The 26,558-nt window shown below is 39.2% G+C and overlaps 1 long non-coding RNA gene across 1 annotated transcript in view; it reads left to right on the top strand.

Moving 5' to 3' along the window:
• The window catches only part of LOC122808404, a 583,390-nt gene extending 569,693 nt beyond the window's left edge, over nt 1-13,697 (top strand). Inside the window, exon 6 of the long non-coding RNA XR_006365797.1 lies at nt 13,581-13,697. This is a non-coding gene — a long non-coding RNA (uncharacterized LOC122808404). The remainder of the gene's footprint in view (nt 1-13,580) is intronic.
• Nucleotides 13,698-26,558: the final 12,861 nt, after the last annotated feature.

The raw sequence follows: 26,558 nt of genomic DNA, 5'->3' as shown, positions 1-26,558 counted from the left end.
GAGTGGATAAGTAATTCACAAAGAAACAATGGGAGTACATATTTATGTCTCCCAAATATGCAACAAGATCTAGAAGATATAGGATCATCTTTGCTTGGAATTGTTTACATATGTATTTTTAGACTTCAAGTAGAGTCCAAAGATTTTTCCTCAGGTAGACAGCAAATGTTGAAGATGTGATAGGGAAGAAAGATGTAACTGGGAACATATTTTCTGGGAATGTAATGAATTGACCAACTTTAAAGATTCCCTGCAGACTGCTCTGTCAGAGATACTGGGTGATTAAACTGGTGTAACTAAGTACATTTTTTGAGCTATGCCAAGTCTAATTATAGTGGCTGCCAAAAAGCAATTACTAGCAAAAGTAAATCAACTTTACTAGAAGTAGTGAATATAGTAGCAGAGAAAAAACATCTGGAATTGGAATCGTTAGAAAAGGATGGGAGCAAATTACATAGGAAAAAATGGGAATAGTGGGACCAACACATGCACAAGAGGAACAAGATTTAAAAGAAGGCAGGATTTGAATGCGCTATCTAATGTTTGACTAATAATGACTCACTAGATTATATGTGATGCATAATGTAGTGAATATAGTAACAGAGATAAAACAACTGGAATTGGAATCTTTAGAAAAGGATGGAAGCAAATTACATAGGAAAAAATGGGAATTGTGGAACCAACACATGCATAAGAGGAACAAGGTTTAAAAGAAGGCAGGATTTGAATGAGCTATCTAACGTTTGATTGATAATGACTGACTAGATTAAATGTGATGTATAATGTTTACAACTACAACTATCTTAATATGGTTTGTGTTGCATAATGTTTGCAACTAAAATTATGTCAATATGGTTAGTTTTCATTTATATAAATGTATGCTTACTTATGTCATTCATGATAATTAGTAAAGATGTTTCTTGTTTATAAAAAATGAAGAAAAATGACCAGGTTGCACTTGATGCAACCATACTTTATTGTTAAAACCACAGTTAAGCGCCTTTGTCAGTGAGACATCATCAGAACCATAAACAAAGATAATACCACTTGAAAAGTGTGCCAATAAAAACCTTAGAAAGGTAACACATCCCCAAGAAGTAGGCCAATTATTACAAATAGGAAGTGTACCAATACTAAAATAATACTTCAGAGATTCAAACCAATAAATTTACTTAAAACACATTGTCTGATTCTTCCTGGCATAGCATTGGTGTTTTTTTTTTGTTTTAAGTAATTTTATTGGTTCAAATCTCTGAATTATTATATGTTCACTAATGGTAGATGGTGTAACTCTTCCTATTTGTAATTGCCAGTCACTGTTTTGCTTTTATGGGATTGGCTTTTTTTTGTTTTAAGCAATTTCATTGGCTTACTTCTTGGGGGTAAGTTACCTTTCTAAGGTTTTTATGGGCACTGTTTTTAAGTGGAATTATCTTTGTTTACAGTTCTGATGATGTCTCATTGATGAAAGCACTTAACCATGGTTTTAACAATAAAGTGTGTCTGTGTCTAGTGCAACTTTGTTATTTTTCTTCATTATTGGATTTCTACATTCCAGCACCAGGAGTTTCACTCGTTTTCTATTACCTGTTAAAAAAAAAAAAAAAATATGCCTAAATTCAAAGCTAAGATATTTGGCTTCAGTAACTGACTAAAAACTGATGTCATTCTAGATGGATCCAGCCTCAACCTGATACCCTTTGCCCTCCTCAACATTCCTCTAATGTCTCTGCCCATCCGAAAAATATCCTTGCAGCCTCTAGAAAATACCTTCATATCCCTGGCCTTAAAACAATGCTCCCATCACAGTCTTAATCCTCATAGTTACCCCTCTCTGTCTTTAATTTTTCCAAACTAAAGTATACTGCAACATTCTTTTTAGGGAATAAACTGGACAACATAAAGCTCAAAGAAGGATTGCTTCATGTTTTTGTTGCTTGCTTGATTTTGAGTATGTGTACATTTTAATTTGGTTAGTTGTCTGCATGCAAAATAGCCACAGGGATACAACAGTGGATTAATGCAAACAAAAGGCTTTACCTTTTGTTTTTATGTGTTGGCCCTGGGGAGAATCAGCCCCACCTTTCTCCATCTAACCTCTGCATCACCAAACATTCCAAACAACGTTAATAAAGCTCATCCCTGTATCAGTACTGTTAACATAGTTGCTTGTTGCACCCATAAACAGCATCTTACACACATATCAATGTCCTGCATCAATTTCTGTTTACCTATCCTTTCCCAAACGGGCAAAGTAACTAGACTCTACCATCTGATTATAAAACTTGCTAGATCAGGAGACATTCATAAAATTTCTGGTCCTCTTAAAACCAAGAATCTCCCACCCTAAAAAAACTTATCTGGAATAAAAACTGTAATTTTGAACATTGACAGTGTTAACAACAAGCTGTCACAACTTGGCTCTTGGTTACTTATAGAAGGCACAGCTATTATTGCTATAGCAAAATGACTCCGTAACACATTCTGTCCATTTAACTATATTCAGACTAATTGCTGCCTCCTCTATGATGGCAGGCTTGGCAGTAGAATTCCATGTAGTAGACTTTTGCTAATAACAAGAAAAAAGACCCTGTCAGTTTTAAAATATTACAACTCTCAACTCCCCAGAAATTGACTCACCAAATTGGATATATGCCACAAGCTTGTTAAGAAAACACATGAACTCAACTTAGGGGCTATATGCATCCCCCCGGACATATCCATACTACACTTTGAAACTACTATAGAACATATGTGGTCTATTATTGTCTCTCATGAAATAGTATTCTAATGGATGATTTCAATATAAATGCCTAAGGGCTACCAGGTGCCCGCCTAAAAAGGCTTTGTAAATCTATTGGCTCTAACAGTTGGCACACAGGGTCAAGACTATGAGTTGTAGTTCCTATAAATAGCTTAATTCCCTTAGTCCTCATTGCCTACAGTGTGCCCTTGAGGAAGTCACTTACAGGGTCATAGGCAAGTACTGGGCTAGCCGCCTTTGTGGGCCATTTTAAGCCTAGCTACTTTCCCTTTTGGTGCTTGAATTAACCTATCCCATTTGGTGTTAGAATGGCCTTACCCATCCCATGGTCAATAATTATATAATATATATTATATATTACCACTACTGATAATTTGAGGGGACCCATGTGTGAGATAAAGCATTTAGGATATTTTTCTGGCCATTAGTAGTTCGGGGGCAGTCCCTGGTAACTTTTCTATTACCCATACATAGATTCAAGTTGTGCTTAAATATGGACAGGGATGAGTTTGTTTTGTTTTACATGAATGTGGAGTCTGTTCCAGAGCAGCAGTATCCTCTGCAAGATATACTGGTCCCTCTAAACCTGTTCTGTTGATGTTGCAGAAGAAGTTTAGAACCCTATGTTGAGTATTTCTAATGCCACTTGACTTGCTGATATGCAGTAGGTCCATCAGTTTTGGGTTGGAGGATGCTTTGTGTGCCAGACACAGGTCACCTCTCAGCAGTCTGTAGAATACAGAGTGTAGTGACATGGCTTTGTGTCTGTCCCTGTAGGACATGTTGTTGAGATCTTCTGTCCTTTATGAAATTTATCTCTGTAGGCATTCCAGTTGTTGCATGTGTCTGGACACATACATGCCAAAGGAAGCATTATGCTCATTGATTGGCCTAATGAAAGCTGAGTAAAAGGGGACAATGGTATCTCTAGATCTAGACAAAATCCCATTATTTTAAGCTGCACAATATAGAAGGACTTTCTTACGATAGTGGACACATGTTGGTCGAAAGGTCACTGTCCACATAGGTTCCCAAATCCCAAACAACTGGGTCAACTGTTAAGGGTGTATTGTCAATGTGGTTATGGTAATTCCCCGGACTTAACCAGAACTTAACTATACAATACATGGGGGCAACTTGGGATTTGGGCTAGGCTCCTTAATGGTATCCTGGACTGCAAGCCTAGTAACCTACTAGGCAAAACACATCAGAAGGGCTAGACTTATTCTTACTACTATTTCACATAAAATGTGTTAGTCTCTGCTTCCATCCACATGACACGAGTAACCACTGTCCACTTACATTAACCTGGCCCTTCGTATTTAAACCTCACCTCCCACTCTGTGTAACAGATCACCCTTTCCCTAAAATCAAGAAACCTATGCTAGCTACATATCTATAGAGAATTGGCTGGAGTCCAGTCTTTAATGTCAGTTATCCTAAGAGTAGCTATTTCTATTTCTTAACCATTTTTTGAATTTGCAGGATTTTATCTTCCCTGCAAAGAAGAGAGCAAAAATTTAAACTATGCTCAGATCAACTTCTGAAATAAAGTCCCTTTTCAAAGAAAGAGAATCAGTCTGGCATAATTGGAAAATCCATCCGCAAGACAGTACCTTACATAGCAACTATATAAATTTATAAAAAAAATGCAAAAAACATACGACAGAATCAAGCTAACTAACCAGGCTCCTCTGCTCATCTTTTCTCGACAGCCATAAAAGGTGTAACTTGCAGAATAGCAGATTCCCCATCTGCACCCTGTTTCCTCCCCAGTGGAATATCTGCTAATAGCTTCATGGGTTATCATCTGACAAGATCCACTCCAAGACTAAATATGTATCCTAGGCCTGCCTTTTTGCAAACCCTATAATTTGTTGACTATTTTCAAACCTGCTTATTTAAAATGTTCACACGAAACGCATTCCTCAAACTGCTAAGTGAACTTGACACAAGGTCTTCCTCCAGAAACAGTGCACTACTTATTTCCTTCCTTAAGTAGCAGCTCATACATAGCAAAATGTTTTCCTGTATTTATAACATTTTTTCTATCCTCTGGGTTGCTATCCAATCAATTTAAATATACATAATGCCTCTACCCAAATCTCATAACCCAGATGGACCCCTGACTACAGGTCAGTATCAACCCTCTGCCCTCTAACAAAAATCATGAAAAACTAATCTACCAACAACTGTATGAATACATTAATAAATACTGTCTATATGTAGCTAAGCAGTATGGCTTTGGTACCATAACAGCACATTCTACTGTTAATAATACCATATATTCCAACATGAGCAGTGTCCTGTTTACAGATGATCTTTTCATTGATAAGACTAGTGCCGTTTTTGCTGCTAACTTCAATCTATCCATCCGTCCACAACACATTTTCCCGTTTTTGCACATGAGGTTGGGGTGTCACTTCAACAATGCCAATCATCTAAAGCCAAGGTACAAACCAACAGGTATCTAGCCCTGCTGAGGCTGGTCTTCCATACCTCACACATGCACACGTACAGCATGTGGAGTCTGTATGCAAACTAATGAGTTTTCATTGGTTATGACTATGTGTCTGGAACATTGATTGGTTTATTTTGTCTTTAAATTCAGGGTGAGCACAGCTAAGACATATGATCTGATGAAGGTTAGTAAGCCGAAAGCGCTCATCAGGGAATTTTACTGTGCTCCTGTTTTTACTGAAGATTAAAGTTTGTTTTTTAACATTTTTACAGCTGTGGTTGAACCAAGGAGTTTTTCCTACTAAAGTTCTGTTCTTGGACCAATTCTCTTCTCTTCCTCTGTAACAATGTATGCACAGGAATTGCTCATCCTAAACACAGATAAGCATGCCACTGCCTTGCAAACTAAGCTACAAGACAATTTTACTATCCTTTCACACTGGCATTCCAAAGATCATCTTCCTCGCTAATTCAGAATACTTCCTGTATGATTTTCAGTACAAGTAGAAAACTTCAACAACTTTGCCAAATCATGATGACTAACCTAGAAAGTAATCCTATGTTACATTACTTCACCATACTGAAGTTATAACCAATACAGTTGGAACTCTGCTATAAAATAACACTGGGTGGCACAGTGGTGCAGCGGTTAATGTTGTCCCCTCACAGCAAGAGGTTCTCCGGTTCGATTCTTGGCTGGGGTGCCTTCTGTGCGGAGTTTGCATGTTCTCTCTGCATTCGCATGGGTTACCCCCTCACAATCCAAGGGCATGCATCTGGAGCGTTTCTTCGGGCCTCTGCTGAAAATAGGCTCTGTCCTAGTCGCACTTTCCCAGTCAACAAATGTTAAATAAGTAAACATTTGTTATCCCCAGAATCAGTAAAAATGTAATAATCTCAAAACTATACTGTGCCCGATACTCATCCACTAATATGGCACCCATACAAACTACTATCAATGGTATTCGGTTTCAAAACTCTTCATTCTTTTGACTTCCTGTAACAGCAGAAGTGACCTTCCTTCTGCCCACCTTTGTATTTAAACTAGTCACTTATCAGAAATGCCCACTACTCTCTTCCAACCCAGAAATCAAAACTTCTGATTACCCCTTTAAGATACTACTGAGGAATTTCATTTAAAGTCCCTCTTCATATCAGCTGCTGGAGAAAAAACATTGCTGAATATCGCACCTGCCTGCTGGAGTAATGTTCCATTTGACATGAAAAGGAGCAACAGCTTTTAACATTCAAAAGTAAATAAAAAAATAAATATGTAAAAGGAATGCCCGAAAGATTTTGGTTGATTGTATTTCAGATTAAAACCCCTCACCGCAATATTTCTATGATTCTCACACACATCACTAAATATTCAACAGTTCTTTATTGTCAAACTTTTACATTTATATAACTAGATTAGTAAGTATTATAGTTGGATCATTTGAACATTATAATTGTACTAGCACTGTATGCCTCTACCTCTGTTTGTGATATTTGCTGTTGCTGCTGTCTGAGTTCAGGTCGTTCGATAAAAAGGACCTCTGAGACCATCCACTTACCCAGTAAATAGATAGGTAATGTGAGGAGGAGAATGTCTATTCTTGGTTATGTTACACAAAGTCCAGTATGTGGCTTCCTCACAGTGAAGTGAAGAAAAAAATGTCATGAATGGCCAGACAAGTTGTACATCACAGTTTGCCCAGCACTGAAAAAAGCACAGCTTGATGATTTATGCATGAGAGATCTCGCTGGACATGAATATTGTCTTTCTTAGGAAGATCTCCATGAGATATACCACATCTTAAGTATCCAAATTCAGCATGCCCTCTAGTAGGCAAATTCTCTGCCATCTGCATTCCAGCTGCTGTCCAAGTCTGTACAACTTGCAGAGTTCAAGACTGAACCAGGGTGCATGATTAACAAAAGACCTAATAAATACATATTTCAGTGCTACAAGATCCAGAGCACCAGTAATGTCCATGTGTAAGCCATGGCTAGAGAATCTGAGAAATTTGCACTGTTTCCATCTGTCAAGGCAAAGGACCAATAGTGATGCACATATATATCCTCATGAAGAATCAGCTTACTATTAGATGCATGTGTAAATCTGTCCTCAAGCTTGAAGTAAATGAGGTGAGTGTGTAGCTACAAGACTAACTTCATCTCCAGATCTCTGGAACCAAATTCAAATGAAAGACAAGAATAATGCATGATCAAATACATTGCTAGCAGTGGTAACTGCCTACATGTGACTGAAACTTTCCATAATATTCAACTGGATCTCCTCTTCAGCAGTGGAGTTAGCAGGAGATGATGGTTACATGTTACTTGTGCCAGTATGAGGACAAGCTATTTGAAGAGCAGACATGCCTCTCTGTGAATGTAGAGAGAATGTTACCAGTCTCTGCAGACAGACAGGTGTTTCTGTACTGGTACCTAGATTTTGAATCCAGATTTGATAGGTTTGTGAACAGATAAGAATTTTTGATCACTGGATCATAATGACAGACTGTGAACATAGTTGTGTAGGATGTTACTTAGTTCGGGATAATTTTATAGGAAGTAAGAAGATGAGACCTGTTATTGAATGGTAGTTCTAACCAATTTAAGCTTTTTAGTGCTATGCAGTGGTGCATTCTGAAAGAGGTATTTGCTCCTAATTTAGCAACTTTGTTATAGCATTGTTCCACATTTTAATTTTTGTGATGCCTGAAGGCTAGTAAGGATGGTAGCACCATGAAGACATATGAGGAGGAGATAAGTAGTGACGGGTGTAGCATCAGTGAAAAAGTTTTTGGCTCTATAAAGCATCACTAGTTTTTGCCCTTTATCACGGCTTAACTGCAAAGTGACTCTGTCACCATTGCTCTTTTGCCTTGCCCTTAACCCATTAAGCTGTCTGTTTAACAGTTTAGGTTATGGCTTTAACTTGACTCCCAGAAAGCAACAAAGTGTAAAAACTTTTCATCTTCTCTTTGTAGATGATTTAAAACTGCATAGTTCACCAGATGTGGAACTGAAAATACAACTGCAAGTAGTCAAAACTTTTACAGATGATATAAGAATGTCATTTGGTCTTGATAAATGTGCAAAAGCAACCTTTAAAGCAGGAAAGCTGCAGCACCAAGAAAACATCAGTTTGGGACAAGAATGTGATATAAAAAAACTTGTGCAAGAGGGAGTGTATAAGTATTCGGGAACTGGTGAAGGATCAACAACAAAACATGAAAAAATGTGAATAAAACTTAGGAATATTTTAGAAGACTTAAATTAATCCTGAAAACAGCATTGACATCAAGGAACAGAATTCAAGCTATAAGAATTTGCTCATCCTGTCCTAACTTACAGTTTTGGAGTGATTGGCCCCAAAAGGTGTTGGATAGATTTGACAGGAAAACAAGGATGCTTTATGATCATCAAATTATTTACAAAAGTTTACTGTGGTGGTGGTGCTGCGGTAGCGTTGTCGCCTCACAGTTAGACGTTGCACATTCGATTCTCAGAGCGTCTTCTGTGTCGACATGCGTGAATGGGCGTTCCTTCGTTGAAGGTTGTGCGTTAGGCCCGGCAAGCCAGCACATAAAAATCTACTGCCAATCATTAGCAGACCGGAGTTCCGCTTTGGCAACCCCTAACCGGGAAAAGCGGAACGACAAGAGTGTGTACCAAGATTTTATATTCCCCATTCTGAAGGAGGTATGGGCCTCCTTGCAACTGATTACATGCATAGATCTGCAATTGTGGGACTGCATACATATCCGCTGACCTCACAAGAGCCAAACACAATGAAAGTTTTGAAACACGAGTAGAATAAATCTAAGATGACCTTCCTTCTTAGTCTAGCAGAAGCATACTGGTGCCAAGCAGAAATGGAAATCAAACCAGAAGTAGTTAAAAATCAGGCAGCAACTGAATGTGCCAAAAAACAAAAGAAAGAATTAAGGTGAAGGATCAGATGAGAAGGCAAGAAATGTGGAAAATGCATAAACATAGCTGCAAGTATATAAAATTCCTGGAAGAACCTTATGTTGATCAGGACCGAACACAGGAATGGTTAAGGAGAGGCAAATTCAAACCAAAAGATGAAAGGTTAATATTGGCAGCCCAAGATTGTGAGCTATGTACATCTTGGTTTACAAAATTCATTGAACATATGGGAGAAACAGACAAATGTAGGTTTTGAAAAACAGAATTGAAAACAGCTGCACATCGTGTTGCTGGCTGTGATATACTAATGGCAGAAGGACTGTATACTGAAAGACGTAATAATGTGGCAGGACTGTTGCTCTTAGGATTGTGCAAACATTATAATACTGAAGTAGATGAAAAACACTGGCAACATGAGCCACAAAGCATCATAGAAAATGATGAAGTCTACATCACAGTTGGAAAGATAGATGCAAAAAAGCCAGATATAGTGGTCCATGAATAGAAGAAAAAAGTAGAATTGATCATTGAAGTTGCTACACCCAGTGACTGCAGTGTCTTGCGTACAGAGAGATACAAAGTTATAAAATATCAGGATTTGCAGGTAGAAATGAGAGCAATGTGGAAGAAAGATACCCAGGTAGTTCCAATAGTAGTAGTCGGAGCAACAGGTCTTACAAAAAAGAATCTACAGTCGTATTTAAATATGTTACCAATATATGTAAGTACATACGAATTGTCGAAACCCGCGGTGGTGGTGCTGCGGTAGCATTGTCGCCTCACAGTAAAATGCTGTCCGGTTCAATTCTCAGCTAGAGCGTCTTCTGCGTGGAGACGTGCGTGAATGGGCGTACCTTCGTTGAAGGTTGTGCGTCAGGCCTGGCAAGCCGGTACGTAAAAATCAACTGCCAATAATTAGCAGACCAGAGTTCTGCTGTGGTGACCCCTAACCGGAAAAAGCCGAAAGACACAAACATACAAATTGTCGAAGGAGTCATTACTGGGCACATTGTGGGTGCTGCAAACAGCACTTCTGGCTGATATCAATGATTGAAACAATATTAATTTCATGAACTTTAATCATACTTTAACATAGGAGGGGTCCATTCCCGTCATGGTATTATATACCCAAAAGATTTGGAGAAATTAAAAAAAAAAAAGATGAAACAGATGAAACTTTAGAGCATGTGGCACAGGAAGATGTTCTGGAACTTTCTACAGAATGCCTCAATTTAGAAGAAAATGATCTAAGAGAAGAGCTGCTTGATTTAATAGAGATAGACATTAAGATCAATGAAAGAAATAGATTACAAGAAGTCAATAAAACCTCAAAGGTTAGAAGTTTGATAAAACAAATGACAGAGTAATTAAGACTGTTCATAGAAATTCATGTGACATAACAGAAGTAAATAAGATATGTTACTGCGCAGCTAAATTAATAACAGATAAAGACTTACTACAAAAACACAGGGCAGTAAGGAAAAGGAAGGGGAGAAATCAAATGTCATCATGGAAGTATCAAATAAAGAAAACTATAAAGCAATTAAGACAAGTGTCACTGTTAGAAGAGTATAGAAGAGGGAACAGATCAACAAAAATACTTGGAGAGATAGATGTGATAAAAACAATGCACAATACCAGAACAGATCAGGATCTATCATGTATTATCTCAAATAATGGACTAAAAATATCAGCACAGGCAGAGAAATTTAGAAGATATGCAGATAAATATAAAGAAAAAGTACAAAATAAGCAATTTATTGATGACCAAAAAAGTTTTATAGAGAATTGGGAAACAAGACAAAAGGAATTTAAACACCACCAAAAAAGAAGAAATAGATAAATTTTGGAGAAATATCTATGAAGATCCTGTGGAACATAAAGATACTAAATGGATAGAAGAAGCAAAAGAAAGAATAAAAGTTCAGATATACAGGATATGACGTGGGATGAAGTAACAGCCAAAGAGACTGAAACAAAGTTAAAAGCTCCTAATTGGAAAACCCCGGGCCAAGAAGCAGTACCTAACTTCTGGCTAAAAGTATCAACATCTTTACATGAAGAGTTAGCCATAAGTAAGAACTATTTATATGCGCACCCTGAACAGACGCCAACCTGGTTAGCAACAGGAAAAGCAATGCTCCTACTTAAAAGTTCCAAAACCTTTCCTTCTGATGTATAAACTACAAACTGGAACTGATGCCGACAGAGTTTATAGTCATTTAGAGGAAAACTCAAATCATGGCAATAGAACAAAAGGGTAAAGTCGTGTGGAACAAAGGATCATATGTTTTTAAATAAAATCATAATGGAGAACTGTTAAAAGGGGAAGAATCTAAGTATGACATGGATACACTACAAAAAAGCATTCTACAGTATCCCACATTCATGTATAAAAGAGTGCTTAAAAATGCATAAGATACAACCTACACTGATTACATTATGATGACTATGAAACAGTGACAAACCACTTTGCAGTCAATCCATGATAAAGGACAAATTATTATTCCAGGGATAAAAATTTAAAGGGGGGTATTCCAGGGTGACTGTCAGCACTGCTCTTTTGTCTTGGCATTAACTTACTAATCTGTCTACTTAACAAATTAGGTCATGGCTACACTTTGGCTGCCAGAAAACAACAAAGTGTAAAGTCTTCTCATCTTCTTTTGTGGATAATTTAAAACTGTGTAGTTCATCAGATGAGGAACTGAAAGCACAACTGCAAGTGGTCAAAACGTTTTCGGATGATATAAGAATGTTATTTGGTCTTGATAAATGTGCAAAAGCAACATTTTAAAGCATGAAAGCTGCAGCACCAAGAAAACATTTTGGGACAGGGATGTGATATAAAAGAACTTGAGCAAGACAGAGTGTATAAATATTTGGGAACTGATGAAAAATCAATAATAAAACATGCACAAATGCAAATAAAACTTAGGAGTATTTTAGAAGACTAAAATTAATACTGAAAACAACACTGACATCTAGGAACAGAGTCCAATCTCCACCTGTCTTAACTTACAGTTTTGGAGTGATTGATTGGCCCCAAAAGGTGTTGGATCATTTGCACAGGAAAACAAGAAGGACGTATCATGCACATCAAATGATGTATAAAAATCAGTGCATACCAAGACTATATATTCCCTGTTCCAAAGGAGGTATGGGCCCCCTCAAAACTGATTACATGTGCACATCTGCATTGTAGGACTGCATACATATCTGCTGACCTCACAAGACCCACATGTAGTGAAAGTTTTAAAACATGAGGAAAATGTCTAAGATGACTTCCCTGCTTAGTTTAGCAGAAGCATATCGGTGTCACGTCGGAATGGAAATCAAACCAGAAGTAGATAAAAATCAAGCAGCAACTCAGTGTGAGAAAAAACAGAAGAAAGAATATAAGGTGAAGCATCAGATGAGAAGTCAAGAAATGTGGAAAATGCATAAATATAGCTACAAGTATAAAAAGTGTTTGGGGAAACCTCATGTTAATCTGGATTGAATGCAGAAATGGTTAAGGAGAGGTGAATTTAATCTAAAAGACAAAACATTAATATTGCTTGCCCAAGATAGTGGACTATGTACATGTTGGTCTACAAAGTCCATTGAACATGTGGGAGAAACAGACAAATGTAGGTTTTGTAAAAATAGAACTGGAAACAGTTGCGCATCTTGTTGCTGGCTGTGATATACTGACAGAAGGATTTGTTAGAAAAATATGTCTTAATGTATATGTTTAGTGCTTATTAAGAAATAAGAAAGATATAATGCATCTTATTCTATTAATGTTATGACAAGAAAAATAAATTCATATGAAACTGCAGTGTGCCTTTTGCAAGTTGGCCTCTGACCCCAGCAGCTGCTAGCTCAGCAAGAATTAATGTTTATGCTTCTCACAAGTGATTATCTGCTGGGTCAGGAAATTAAATGTGTGAAATAATGAGAATCTTCTGCTCTTTTCCGCTTGAGCAATCGACCTTGTATATTTTGCTAGATAACGCACCGGTTGCAAGGAGGAACTGATAACATGTAACAAGAGAAATTAATGTATTGAGAACTGTATCTACTATTATGTTCGAATTAATTTAGAACCTTGAATGGAAACTTTTGTAAAAGGGTATTGTAACTAACCAGGTGGCTAGCAAGGCCACGTTGTTTGCCAGAAAAACTTTTTAAGCAAAATGTAGTATCAGCATTTTAGATTAATAGATTATTGCAAGCTAAAGTGATGTAAAACCCCTTGTGACTAACTACGTCAGCCTGGTGGGTTAATACTAGTAAGAAATACTATAAAAGTTGTGTTCTTCCTGTTTCATTCAGACAAAATTCTGTACTTGTACGTTTTTTGCCACCAGGTGTACACTAGTAAAGAACCTGAACCTGAACCTCCTGTGTATTGATCTTTTTATTACAGTATTTTTTCATTTAACAGATTGGTCCTTTGCGTACCGGAATCCCTCAGAAGCTGCGGATCAGAGCATAGCGGTGGTCGAAGTCTGCATGCAGGAGAAGATACCGAAATGGTTCTTCTTGAGTGAAAAGACCTCCGACTGATTTGTCGTTTAAAGAGGCTGGCCACTTTCTGATCTGTGGCTGAAGAGCAGATCTCCACTTTGAACCATGACTGCTCAATACTGGAGGCTCAGGTAGGGAGACTTTTTGCCTTTTTTCTGTTTTAGATCAGGGACTAGGTTACAGTAAATATTGTTTTTTTTGTCAGATTTGTCATACAGATCAAGAAAAAAATTACTGTTTATTTGGTCATAGATCAGGGTAACAGAATAAGGTAGGCAGTTATTCTAGATAAACTGTGAAAAGAACTGAAGTTGTGGTACCACGTGGTAAAAGGATTACGTAACATTTATTAACATGGGAAATCAGTGCACTAAAACGTCGCGAGACCTGCCCCTAACCGAAGACACAAAATATATGCAACTACAACGTGCAGATAATGTTAGATATTATGCAAAATGGGTTAACAAATATGAATTTGATGGGAAATTAGACAAATCTTCACTTGTTAAACTTCTTAAACAGCTTAAAAGTGATACAAATGGTCAGGCAAAGAAACAACGGCAATTAGGCATTCCTCAGGCACACAGGTGGATTGAGGAAGCAAACCGTAGGGAACAAAAGAGTAATAATTCAAAGGCATTGTTTTTAGACAAAGAAGATAATAATATAGTAGTAGCAATGCCCCCCCACTCCCTTTTTCAGGATATGAAGCGGGTGGACAAGCTGGTCCACCTCCGCGGTATACTGATGTCTCAGTGAAACCAAAACTGTTTGTTAGAGATCCCATTGAAACTAGGTCCTGAACAAGTAAAACACAGGGGGACATAGAATCGTATCAAATGGAGAGAAATTTACAAGCTGAGAGTGAAAAAAAAATATGTCCACTTATAGAGGTACCAAATCCTCAGGCAGGACAGGTTGGACAGGACCCAACCCTCTCGGTATATAGGCCGTGGACACCGGAGGATATCCGGAAGGCTACTGAGGGAATTCCCCATCCAAAAGTTAATTTTACAAAATTCCTAGAAGATTTACAAGGCATGAGGTTAAGTTACCACTTAAATGGGGAAAAAGTAGTTAGACAAATTGTAGGTCCAGATTGGCACATGATTTGTGGCACCTGAAATCCTCGTAATGCAGAATTTAAGCCACTCCCACATAGTGACGCAGAACTTGACAATAGAGTAAAAGGCCTTACAGACCGAATCTCTGAGAAATGGAAACCTAGAGCAGACTGGACTTGTATTAATCAATGCATACAGCAAGAAAATGAAACAATAGATGGGTACTATGCCAGATTATTAGATTGTTTTAATAACCATAGCGGTATGACAGTTCCCGATAATCAGACAAATGATTCCTTGTATGAACAACAATTGAAAAATGCATTTTTAAAAGGTTGCATTGCACCTATTAGTAGCTTCATTACGAAGCATATGATAGATCATCGAACAAGTAGGTTATAAGCCTTACTTGAATTTGCTAGACATGCTGAAAGACATTTTAAAAGCAAAAAGAAAAAGAAAGCGCAAGTCTTCACTGCTGAAGACGGTGCTGAAGTTTATGTATTACAGTCTGGTAAAAAGGGTAAGAAAAATGCACAGGGAAATAAACAGTCTGACAGATGGTCAGAGGACTTTGAAGAAAGGAAAAAGAGAGGTGAATGCTTTAAATGCGGGAAGAAAGGACATCTAGCTAGGGATTGCAAACAAAATAATAAGGTAACCACAGAGGATAAGGGAGATGAGGACTGACTATATGATGGTGAAGATACACCATACAAGAGTCAGAAATCATCGGGAAAAGACAATAAAGAAAGAACAAATGTAAATGTGATAGAAGGAGTAGAGGAAGTGCAAGTAAACATGGAAGATGAAGAAAATGAGATTTTAGATTTAGCATTATTGAGCCTAGAGCTCTACCTAGCAGACACAAAACCGGAAGTTACACTTCTGGTGGAGGGGAAGGAAGTTAAATTCCTGTGTGATTCAGGAGTGTCACGGACTCTGATACACCCCTCCAAGGTACCAGAACATTCAGAATCATCTGATTATATATTAGTGAAAGCTGCAAATGGACAGCTATACCGGGAACCACCTTCCCATGATATAGCAATAACTGACCCTGTTTCAGGGATGACTCAAAGGAGTAAAATTGTTGTTTCTGCAAAATGTCCAGTGAACCTGTTAGGTAGGGACCTTGTGCAGAAATTTGGCATAGCAGTAGTTCCGACTATGCAGGGTATGGAGGCACAGCGACAAATGGATACTTTTGTGGTACGACCGGAGGGTGAAACTTTTTACAGGACTTAGTTACGACTGGTCCAGGGGCAGTGACCGAAAAACTGATGAACGTAGCCGTCAGTAAATCCCCCTCCCTTGACACTGACAGACAGCATTTGTTGCATTGCACTTTGTATTACTGTAGTACACCAGGACCTGATAAGGAATATGAGCAAAAATTGTTCAGAAATCGTGCAAACAAATTAGTGTTACGTAATCTGTACTGGGATACTGAGGAAAACAGTATTGTTAGCTGCTCATTACCTCAAGAATTCCTTGCACTATACAAATCTAATCGATTACCACATATCAGTTTAACTAAGAACAAAAATGTAAAATGGGCAGACCTAGGAGAAAAGGTAACGAGATGGGAGAAACAAACTGATTTAAAATTATCAGAGCAAGGAATACAGAAACAAAAACTGAATTGGCTAACACAGGCACACCCAGCTGTACACTTGCAGTCTAGCGAGGACAGCTGATTAGCATTCTTATTAGAAGAAGAGGAGCAAGCCTTATGTAACATACCAAAGATTCTTTGGTCAACAGGCAAGTCAGATGTAGGACTTATTCGAACAGCAGGACCAGTTACTATTACACCAAAGTCAGCATTCAGACCACAGAAGAGACAATATCCTTTGAGAAAGGATGCAGAGATAGGAATCAAACCTATAACAGCAGCATTACTTAGAGAAGGAGTACTGGTAGAATCTCCTGATTCACCTTGTAATACACCCCTATTTCCTGTTAAAAAGGCAAATGGGGAATGGTGTATGGTTCAGGACTTACAGGCTGTAAATAATGCAGTAATACCTAGAGCACCTACGGTGCCAGATCCACACACTTTGTTAAATGATTTGAAACCTCACCAGAAATATTTCTCTGTGGTAGATATCAGCAATGCTTTCTTTTCAATACCTATACATCCTGATAGCCAATATTGGTTTGCATTTACATTTCAGGGGAAAAGGTATCCCTATACTCGACTACCACAGGGATATTGTGAGAGTCCAACAATATTTGCACAAGAAATTTGGCGGGATTCACCCCACCGGGGGGGTAGTCAAATTCTACTTTATGTAGATGACATCTTGCTAGCAGCCCCCACCCAGCAGCAATGCAGGGAGGATACCATAGCACTGTTACAATTCTTAGCAACACAGGGACACAAAGTAAACAAAAGCAAACTACAGCTTTGAAAAAAACAGGTTAGATACCTAGGATATGTAATGTCCAAAGAAGGTAAAGACAGCGATTTTACAAGCACCCAAAGCAGCGACCAAGAAAAAAATGATGTCCTTCCTGGAAACAACTAATTTCTGCCAGAGTTGGATACTAAACTATGCTTTGGAATCTGCTCACTGACTGACCTAATATATAAAAAGCCAATGGCAGCACAGGATTTATTACAATGGACACCTAAAGCAGAAATAGCTTTCTGCAGGTTGAAGCAATTGATAGCTTCTTCATTAGTCCTAGGACTACCAAACTATCATAAACATTTCTTTCAAACTGTAGACTGTAAGCAAGGATATATGACATCAGTGTTGACACAACAACATGGGGATAAGCAATGCCCCATAGCTTACTATTCATCACAGTTAGACCCAGTGGCGCGATCCTTGCCCCACTGTGTGCAAGCAGTGGTTGCAGCTGCAATGGCAGTACAGGCTTCAGCCTCAGTGGTGTTATTCCACTATCTCACATTGAGAGTGCCTGATGCGGTTGTGATAATTTTACTGCAAGAAAAGGTAGCTTATCTTTCTCCTGCTAGACACCTTTCCTCTATGACTATACTGTTGAGCCAACCTCATATGACAATTGAACGATGCACGACATTAAATCCATCAACTTTGCTCCCAACTCCTGCGGATGGCACACCACACAATTGCCTGCAGGAAATTGAGCAGAAAACCTTACCCAGACAAGATCTCACGGATATTCCCTTGGATAAGGCCGAGGTGACATATTACATGGGCGGCTCATGCAGAAGGGGCCCTACAGGGAAAAATCTAGTGGGGTATGCAATAGTTACAGACACTGAAACCTTAGAAGTCCAATCCTTACCACATAACTTGTCTGCGCAAGCAGCAGAATCGATTGCCTTAACACGAGCTTGTACTTTAGCAAAAGACAAATGTGTAAACATATACACTGACAGTCAGTATGCTTTTTCTACTGTACATGTTTTTGCACAGCAGTGGAAAAATAGAGGGATGATAACATCTAGTGGTAAACAAATTAATCATGCACAGTTTATTTTAGAATTGTTAGAATCTATTCAGTTACCTACTAAAGTAGCTATTTGCAAATGCGTAGCTCATACGAAACAGCAGGACTGAATTTCAAAAGGTAATGCGAGAGCTGACGCAGCTGCGAAGCAAGCCGCTTCAGACTCAGAAACTTTACTTTTAGACGAGGAATTAAAACCCTCTGAAATTTTAGACCTAGAAATGTTAAAAACAAGGCAGACGCTTACTACAAAAGCAGAAAAACAAAAATGGGAAAAACGAGGAGCAATCCTTGAAAATGGGCTGTACATCTCCAAAGAGAAAAAAACAATTTTGCCGTCTAATTTGTTTAGATATGCAGCTTTGTTGAGCCATGGGCAGTGCCATGTCTCAACAGGGGGGATTGTACAGTTAGTAAACCGAATATTTCAAACATATGGATTCACAACTTACACAAAAAAATTTTGGGGGTACTGTTTGCAATACTAACTATGATTCATATTTGAACTCAATGAAAACGGCATTGAATGAAGTACAAAGAAATCCTGTTTTGATTAAACACTTGTCAATCATAGATAAGAAAATGTTTCATGCAGGGTTAGTGCGTATTAGCACTAAAGTTGAAAACTGTTATTTTGTGTGTGGGAAAAAGGCATACAAATGGCTACCTGAGAATTGGTCCGGCAGTTATTTTTTGGGCTACCTGGTTCCGGCCATACGACACACTGCGGCATTACCTCTGGGTAAAATACGGAATGCGAGAGATGTTTCCAAGAAAACCAAAGATCCAATCGAGAAACCTGTGAATCCAGTAGGGCGAGTTGAAGCGGGTTGGAAAGACCATAATTCCGTGAAGGACAAAGACAAATTGACTCATATGGACTTGAGTGACAGTGTTATATCTTGGGCAGGTATACTCCCAGCGTATGGTGCAGTCAAATCGATTTGGGAGCTGAGAAAACTGTCGAAACTTCTCAAGTAATGAGTAATGCAACTTTTTCTGCTCTTGAATTAGTGACTGATGAACTGAATGCCGTGAGAGCTGTTGTGTTGCAAAATCAGATGGCTCTTGACTTCACCCTAGCGGCAAGAGGTGGTACGTGTGCGCTTATCAAAGAAGAATGCTGTGCGTACATACCAGATAATAGACATGAAATCAATGACCACCTGCAGGTGATTTAGCAAGTGTCGGCCATGACCAAAACCAGGCCCAAACCCTCTGATGGATTTTTTCCAGAATCTGTTTGTGGGGGGGTGGGGTTCCATCCTATTGAATATTCTGATTGCCATTTGTGTGTGGGTTTACTCCTATTAGGAGCATGTGTTTGTTGTGGAATCCCTTGCATGAAAAGATTAATTAAAGATTTTATAGATATGTCTGTCTCTGAAACCTTGTATCAAGACATTGAACTTGAGAAATTGGTTCCAAATGAAATTCTCCTTGAAGTCTAAACTGAATGACTCTCTTAACTGCAAATCCTAAGTGGAAGAGGTTAGGAGAAGAAATAAGACTGTTTTCACTTCTGAAAATAGAATAAAAAGTATTAACAGGGGGGGAAATGTTAGAAAAATATGTATTAATGTATATGTTTAGTGCTTATTAAGAAATAAAGATATAATGCATTTTATTCTATTAATGTTATGACAAGAAAAATTCATATGAAACTGCAAGAAGCTTTTGGAAACTTCAGTGTGCCTTTTGCAAGTTGGCCTCTGACCCCAGCAGCTGCTAGCTCAGCAAGAATTAATGTTTATGCTTCTCACAAGTGATTATCTGCTGGGTCAGGAAATTAAATGTGTGAAATAATGAGAATCTTCTGCTCTTTTCCGCTTGAGCAATCTACCTTGTATATGTTGCTAGATAACGCACCGGCTGCAAGGAGGAAGTGATAACATGTAACAAGAGAAATGTATTGAGAACTGTATCTACTATTATGTTCGAATTAATTTAGAACCTTGAGTTTTGTAAAAGGGTATTGTAACTAACCAGGTGGCTAGCAAGGCCATGTTGTTTACCAGAAAAACTTTTTAAGCAAAATGTAGTATCAGCATTTTAGATAGAATATTGTAAGCTAAAGTGATGTAAAACCCCTTGTGACTGACTACGTCAGCCTGGTGGGTTAATACTAGTAAGAAATACTATAAAAGTTGTGTTCTTCCTGTTTCATTCAGACAAAATTCTGTACTTGTATGTTTTTTTGCCTCCTGGTGTACACTAGTAAAGAACCTGAACCTCCTGTGTATTGATCTTTTTATTACAGTATTTTTTCATTTAACAGACTGTATTCTGAAAGGCATAATAATGTGGCAAGACCATTGCAATGGGGATTGTGCAAACATTATAATACTGAAGTAGATGAAAAACATTGGAAACATGAGCCACAAAGCATTATAGAAAATGAAGTTTATATCACATGGGATCACCCGTTACCAACAGTTCAAAAAATAGATGCGAGAAAACCAGATACAGTAGTCCATGAAAAGAAGACAAAAGTAGTATTGATCATTGAAATTGCTACACCCACTGACTATAGTGTCTTATGTACAGAGATACACAAAATCTTAAAATATCAGGATTTGCAGGCAGAAATGATTGCAGTGTGGAAGAAGGATGACTAGACAGTCCCTATAGTAGTAGCAACAGGTCTTATAAAAAAGAATCTACAGTCGTACTTAGATATGTTACCAATACATATAACTCAGCACAAATTGCAGAAAGAGACATTACTGAGCACATTGTGGGTGCTGGGAAGAGCACTTCTGGTAACATCAACAACTGAAACAACACTAATTTCAGAACTTTACTCATACTTTGACTTAGGAATGGGGTCCATTCCCGTCATGGTAGTAGAAACCCAAAATACTTGGAGAAATTAAAAAGGGAGAAACCAGATTCACCAGAGCTCAAATATAGAATAAAAATACACCAACTGTATAAAATAAAATAAAAAAGTAAAAAATAAGTCACATTTTTAAATATTTTTTTTCTATCCTAGTACTATGGAGGATATTTAGTAAGATTTGCAATGCCACAACACAGTGCTAACTATCAAAGATGTTGTAGCACAATGTGATGTTACTTATATATGTATGATTACCAACATCTTGCTATTATCCTGGAGGAAAGTCCAATTTACATTAGATGAGCAGAGCAGGAGCAGCAGCAGTCATGCTATTAGACTATAGTGACATTGAACCGGTATAGGTGGTAACTGACCAAGGAGACATGCTAGATAATGCATTGAAAAAAAAACTATATACAGTACTTATAAAATGCTGGTTAACTCTACCTAACTTCTGCCTCCCAGCAGTGAAGCAGGTTAGGGAGGAACCTCCTTAATTAACATAAACAATGCCTGCAGTGTCTACCAGAATGGGTGATATCAGGGGGGATCACTTACCACACTAACAGTTTGGTGCCATCCATCAGTCTTGTATACGATGGCATCGTAATGGCCATGTAGGTGCTCCTGATAGTCCCTGTACAGCAGGACAAAATGCTCTTAGTCTCCTGGTAGTACCAGGCAGGAGTCCTGGAGAACCCAGTTTCTGAAAGAAGCCAAAACACTAAATAGGTCTGAACAAGGAGCAAAATGGTAGCCCCATGTGCACAGCTTCATGTAATGGACACCACATGATGCATACTTTACTAACAGAAGAGTGCCACTATGTTCTTTGCAGTGCCTCTGGATGTTACATACCTGGGAAGGGGGCAGGGAGAGAGATGGCCATGGCTGCTCTAGATACATCACTCTTAAGTTACCTCATTATAATCATCACACTGTAGCATGATAAAAAGCATGGATGCCATATTGCAGGAGACTGCATTAAGACAAGCAAGTCAGGGATGGGCATTCACTGAAGACAATTTTATATTGTAATATGGGCATAGTGAAAGAAAATAGGACAACTAGCAATGTATATTAGCACTGAGCAACTGCAGTGTATAGCAGCAACAGGGACAGATAGGAAACAGTACTGCGGTGGTGGTGATGCGGTAGCGTTGTCGCCTCATAGCAAGACATTGTCCCGTTCGATTCTCAGCTAGAGCGTCTTCTGTGTGGAGGCATACGTGAATGGGGCATGCCTTCATTGATGGTTGTGCATCAGAGCTGGTAACCTGGTACGTAAAAATCCACTACCAATCATTAGCGGACCGGAGTTAGTCCCTAACCAGGAAAAGCTGAAAGACACAAACAAACATAGTGCAACAGAATGACAGGTTAATGTCCAGCTACTGGGATTTTACCCTAACACAGAACATAGAACAAGGCTGTGACTGGTTACTGTCCATATATTGGGAGCTTACAGTTACAGACAACGTAGCACAACATGATGATTAGTTACTATTCAGCTGCAGGAGGGCTCACCCAGAGAGGCAACATAATACAATGGCATGACTAGTTACTGTCCAACTGTGGGAGGGCTCAACCTTACAGACGGCATAGCACAAGGGAATCACAGGTTACTGTCTGAGTGGTTCACACTGTAACCTATGTGAACCCACAAGAGAAGCTACAAGGAAAGGAATGCCTTTTGTGCATATGCAGTGATATAGCCATGTGTAAAATAGGAGGTGTTAGGCACAGGATATGTGTAGTACCACCACTCCATCTGCACAGTGCAGCTAGAATCTGGTAGTAGTAGCAGGTCCGCTGCTGCTGCTGTCAGTATGGGACAGGGTGAGAATGATCACAGCGTAATAGAGGGCATGAATGTTGCCACCAAATGGGGAAACGGGGACAATGCTGAGATATAGGGCCTACCAGGGGCACACATGCATACAGTAACCCACATGTGTAACCCTTAGATGTATGTGTCTTGTCATGGGCACAAACAAATGGCAGTGGCTGGAATGTTTAGCAGCTAGGAGGCAGAGATGTTACTGCAAACCAAATGCACATGTGGCATGTGCATCCATGAAAAAGTTAAAACTGACAAGGCTTTCCATGACCAACAGTGGCAGGGAGTGGTGCAGGACATCAGTGCCAGAGCTGGCCATAAAAGAACAGTAGTACAAGTGCATCACAGGGCCAGTGATATGATACTGCATGCCAAGACTAAGGACATCACCAGGGAAGTGAGACATATGTACCAGCACGGTCACAGGTATATTATCTTTATGCTTTCACAGGCTCCAGTTGTAGAGGGTCCAGTACAACAGTTCAATACATGCCTGAGGTCACCAGGACACCTGTGGCTGATGATGATGATGATAACATACACATGAAACAGTCAGGTGAAACAGTAGCACTGTCAGCACTGATAATATCTCAGGGCATGCACACATCCTTCATGTATGAGATGATGGAGAAGGGATAGGCCAAACCTCTAGCACACTTCTGTTTTATGCTGGGCATCCTGTCAGTCTGAGCTCGACACAGGCTACATAGGAGTCACCACCACAGATAGCATCCGTCCGTCACATGATGTGTGCACACCCACCATAAGGGAGAGACATGTATACAGCCATTCCACCATGACTTCTGGTCATTCATTAATCTGAATACCACACTTTGCATTGATCAGTGGATGTACAGCTCAGATATCCAGTCACAAATTGCCACTACACACACACTACAGTAGAGATGGTCAGTATGTGGCATGGCCTGCAGGATAAACTGCGGTGCATGAAGAGTGACATAGATAGGGACTTGGAGGAGACATATTTACTTGGTAGTCCACATGACTGAGTGATACTTATTGTAGTTGTGCACACATCAATGAGGATACTGGCAAATGTCCAGTGTAACCAAGCAAGGATAGGGATGCATGGTGGCTTGTCAGGCTTATGCAGATGGTACACACTGTTCCCCCCTGCCCACTGCAAGTGCTGCAGTTAGGCATGGCCAGTCTCATAGCCATTGCCAGTGTTCATCAGGCACTAGTACAAGGGCACACCAGTAGACCAAATGCTATGGTTTCCAGAGTTCCAATCCATCATTACGCCCTGATGGCCGTCTGACACCTAGACATGGCCATCCTAAGTGTCTGTGATGTCCATCTTAGTAGCTACTGGTATTGGGAGCCACATTAGGATTCCCATATATGCTGTTGAAGTACTGCACTATCCTGTTATGCATGATGCATCCAGTCCTGAATGTTATGCCTGGCCAATGGTCACAACATGTAAGCATCACCACAACACTGAAGGATGTAATCTCCCCCAACCTGTTACCCATCTGACCACTATTGTATTCATACCCCATGACCCTTACAAATCTGATAACATTGCTGCCTCTTGTGACTGTGTCCAATCTACATGTGACTATCCACTGCCTAGCCTCTTGCTTATGCGAGAAAGGTAATGTCTGATGCATAGCACAGCCAGTCAGTACATTGTAAGGCATCGCTTGGGTGTGTTGATAAATGCATCAGTTTTATTTTTTATTGTCCTTGTCGCTACTCATAAATCTGGACCAGACAACACCTGTTTGCCAGTGCTGCAATATTTTGTAGCTGCATCTTCCTTGCAACTGACATCCAGTGCAGCCAGTTCCTCCAATTATTGTTGTCCTCCTCCACTGCTGTAAAAGGTCTGTCAGTCAGTACTATACTGTTCCCAAATTGTAGCTGCTTCTGTACTACCATATTGTGTAACATGGCACACTCTGCCAGTTTCTGACTGGAGGTCTCAGGAGCATCACCAGATATATGCAAATAGTGGAAGCATACCTGCAGAAATCTGCTGAAACATTTAACAATTCATATCTGCCAGCGCATGGTTTTGTAAGCTATATCTGCCATGTTCTGGGAACTTCAGATAAGGGTAATATGCTATGTTTCAAAACATATTCTGCATTACTTGAAATGCAGAACAGTGGACACCAACATGATTGGCCTGCTCACTGCATCAATGAAAACAGCATAACATGGCTTGTGTAGATGGTAATATGTGTACTTACCAGCTTAGTCACCTCAATCATGTTGGTAGTGGTTACAAGTATGCCAGATAAGTGAATCATTGGCACTGCTTGAATGGCACACAGACTCATTGTATATAATAACCTTTGTATTGTGTACCACTTAGCAGTAGATGGAGTGTGAGCCCCTAAAGTTGATATACCGAATGCCATGTGAAGCAGGTGGTCCTTGATGGCAATGTAGGTGCCCTCAGTAGTCACTAGGACCTCAGAGAGTTGGGCTACATTGTTGAATGGTGGCTGTCTCTACTACTCTCCTTGGAAATCGCATATGCTTCTCCAAATACTGCAGTATCACATCAAGGAACCGGTATAAGGACCTGCAAGACCGATGGCTGTGAAACTCCTAATTTGTCCCCTGTTAGAACCTGAAAGGTCCTCTAAAAATTTCACGTCCACTGGGTGTAAGTTGATGCACAGTCTGACAGTTCACATGGAGAATTAAGGCCATGAACTGATAATGAGCTGCTTACAGAGTTTGATTCCGTCAGCCTCCCTTTACCTACTTTGTGGCTCTGAACAAGACACATAACCAGACGGTACTCTGTGACAATTGGAAAAGTGGGATAGGCTCTTCAGTACACTCCTGGACCACATGCCCAGTAAGTATCAGTGATCCTGTGAACCTCTGCATTCTCTTTGTAGGCAGTACATGTTTACTGACTCCTGTATGGTGTCTTGGTTGGTATGGTAGCTCCTGACAGTGTCCAGGTAATGGAGATGAAGGTATGTCAGCCACTGGCAGTCTCTCTTGTTTTGTGGAGGAGGCTGCAACAAAGCATTATGGGCACTAACTCCAAACTATGAAAGTAGCAAGGGGGCACACATTTCTTTGAAGGTGTATATAGTTCATTGGCAATATTTATTTGATTCATACAACACAAGGGAGGTGCTTTGTTTCTTGTATAACAGTTAAAAATAAATTTCCCCATCTCCTACTCCTGCAGAAGTGACAGAAATACCATGTCTCCATGGTTGGCAAAGCAATTGCAGAAGGGGAAAAAACATATGCAATAGTGATACATTCAAAGATTTTAACTGTAACTAAAACAGTGGGACACAGACAGCAACATGGACATATCACTCTATGCTCAGCTGTTATCTGCCATTTACAGTTTTAGCTCATATCTAACACAGGTAATTCCAGTTTGTCTGTCAAAAATGATTAGTTCTTTAATAATGTCTACAAAATACCTTTCGGTGATTATATCACATGAACTGAAGCCATCAGTTACATTTTCCTTCTTCAGCGTGGTACACGGTGCTAGTATGTGTGATATGTAAAAAAAACAGTGTGCATCCATGCATCCACCAATAACACTAGAAAAGACCAAAAGGCTCAGGTACCTCTGCCAGTAGCAAAAAATACAGCAAGCTATAGTAGAAGTTTTCAACTTTTAATAACCATAAAGCAAACTGTAAGTGCTTTTGTTCCTGTTTTCTTCTGGGACTTCCTCAA

Source organism: Protopterus annectens, chromosome 1.part0 (assembly GCF_019279795.1).
Source record: "Protopterus annectens isolate FY-2018-M chromosome 1.part0, PAN1.0, whole genome shotgun sequence".
NCBI classification, from domain to species: Eukaryota; Metazoa; Chordata; order Ceratodontiformes; family Protopteridae; genus Protopterus; species Protopterus annectens.
Note: the sequence above shows the minus strand (reverse complement) of the source record. Positions and strands in the feature narration are given on the sequence as shown.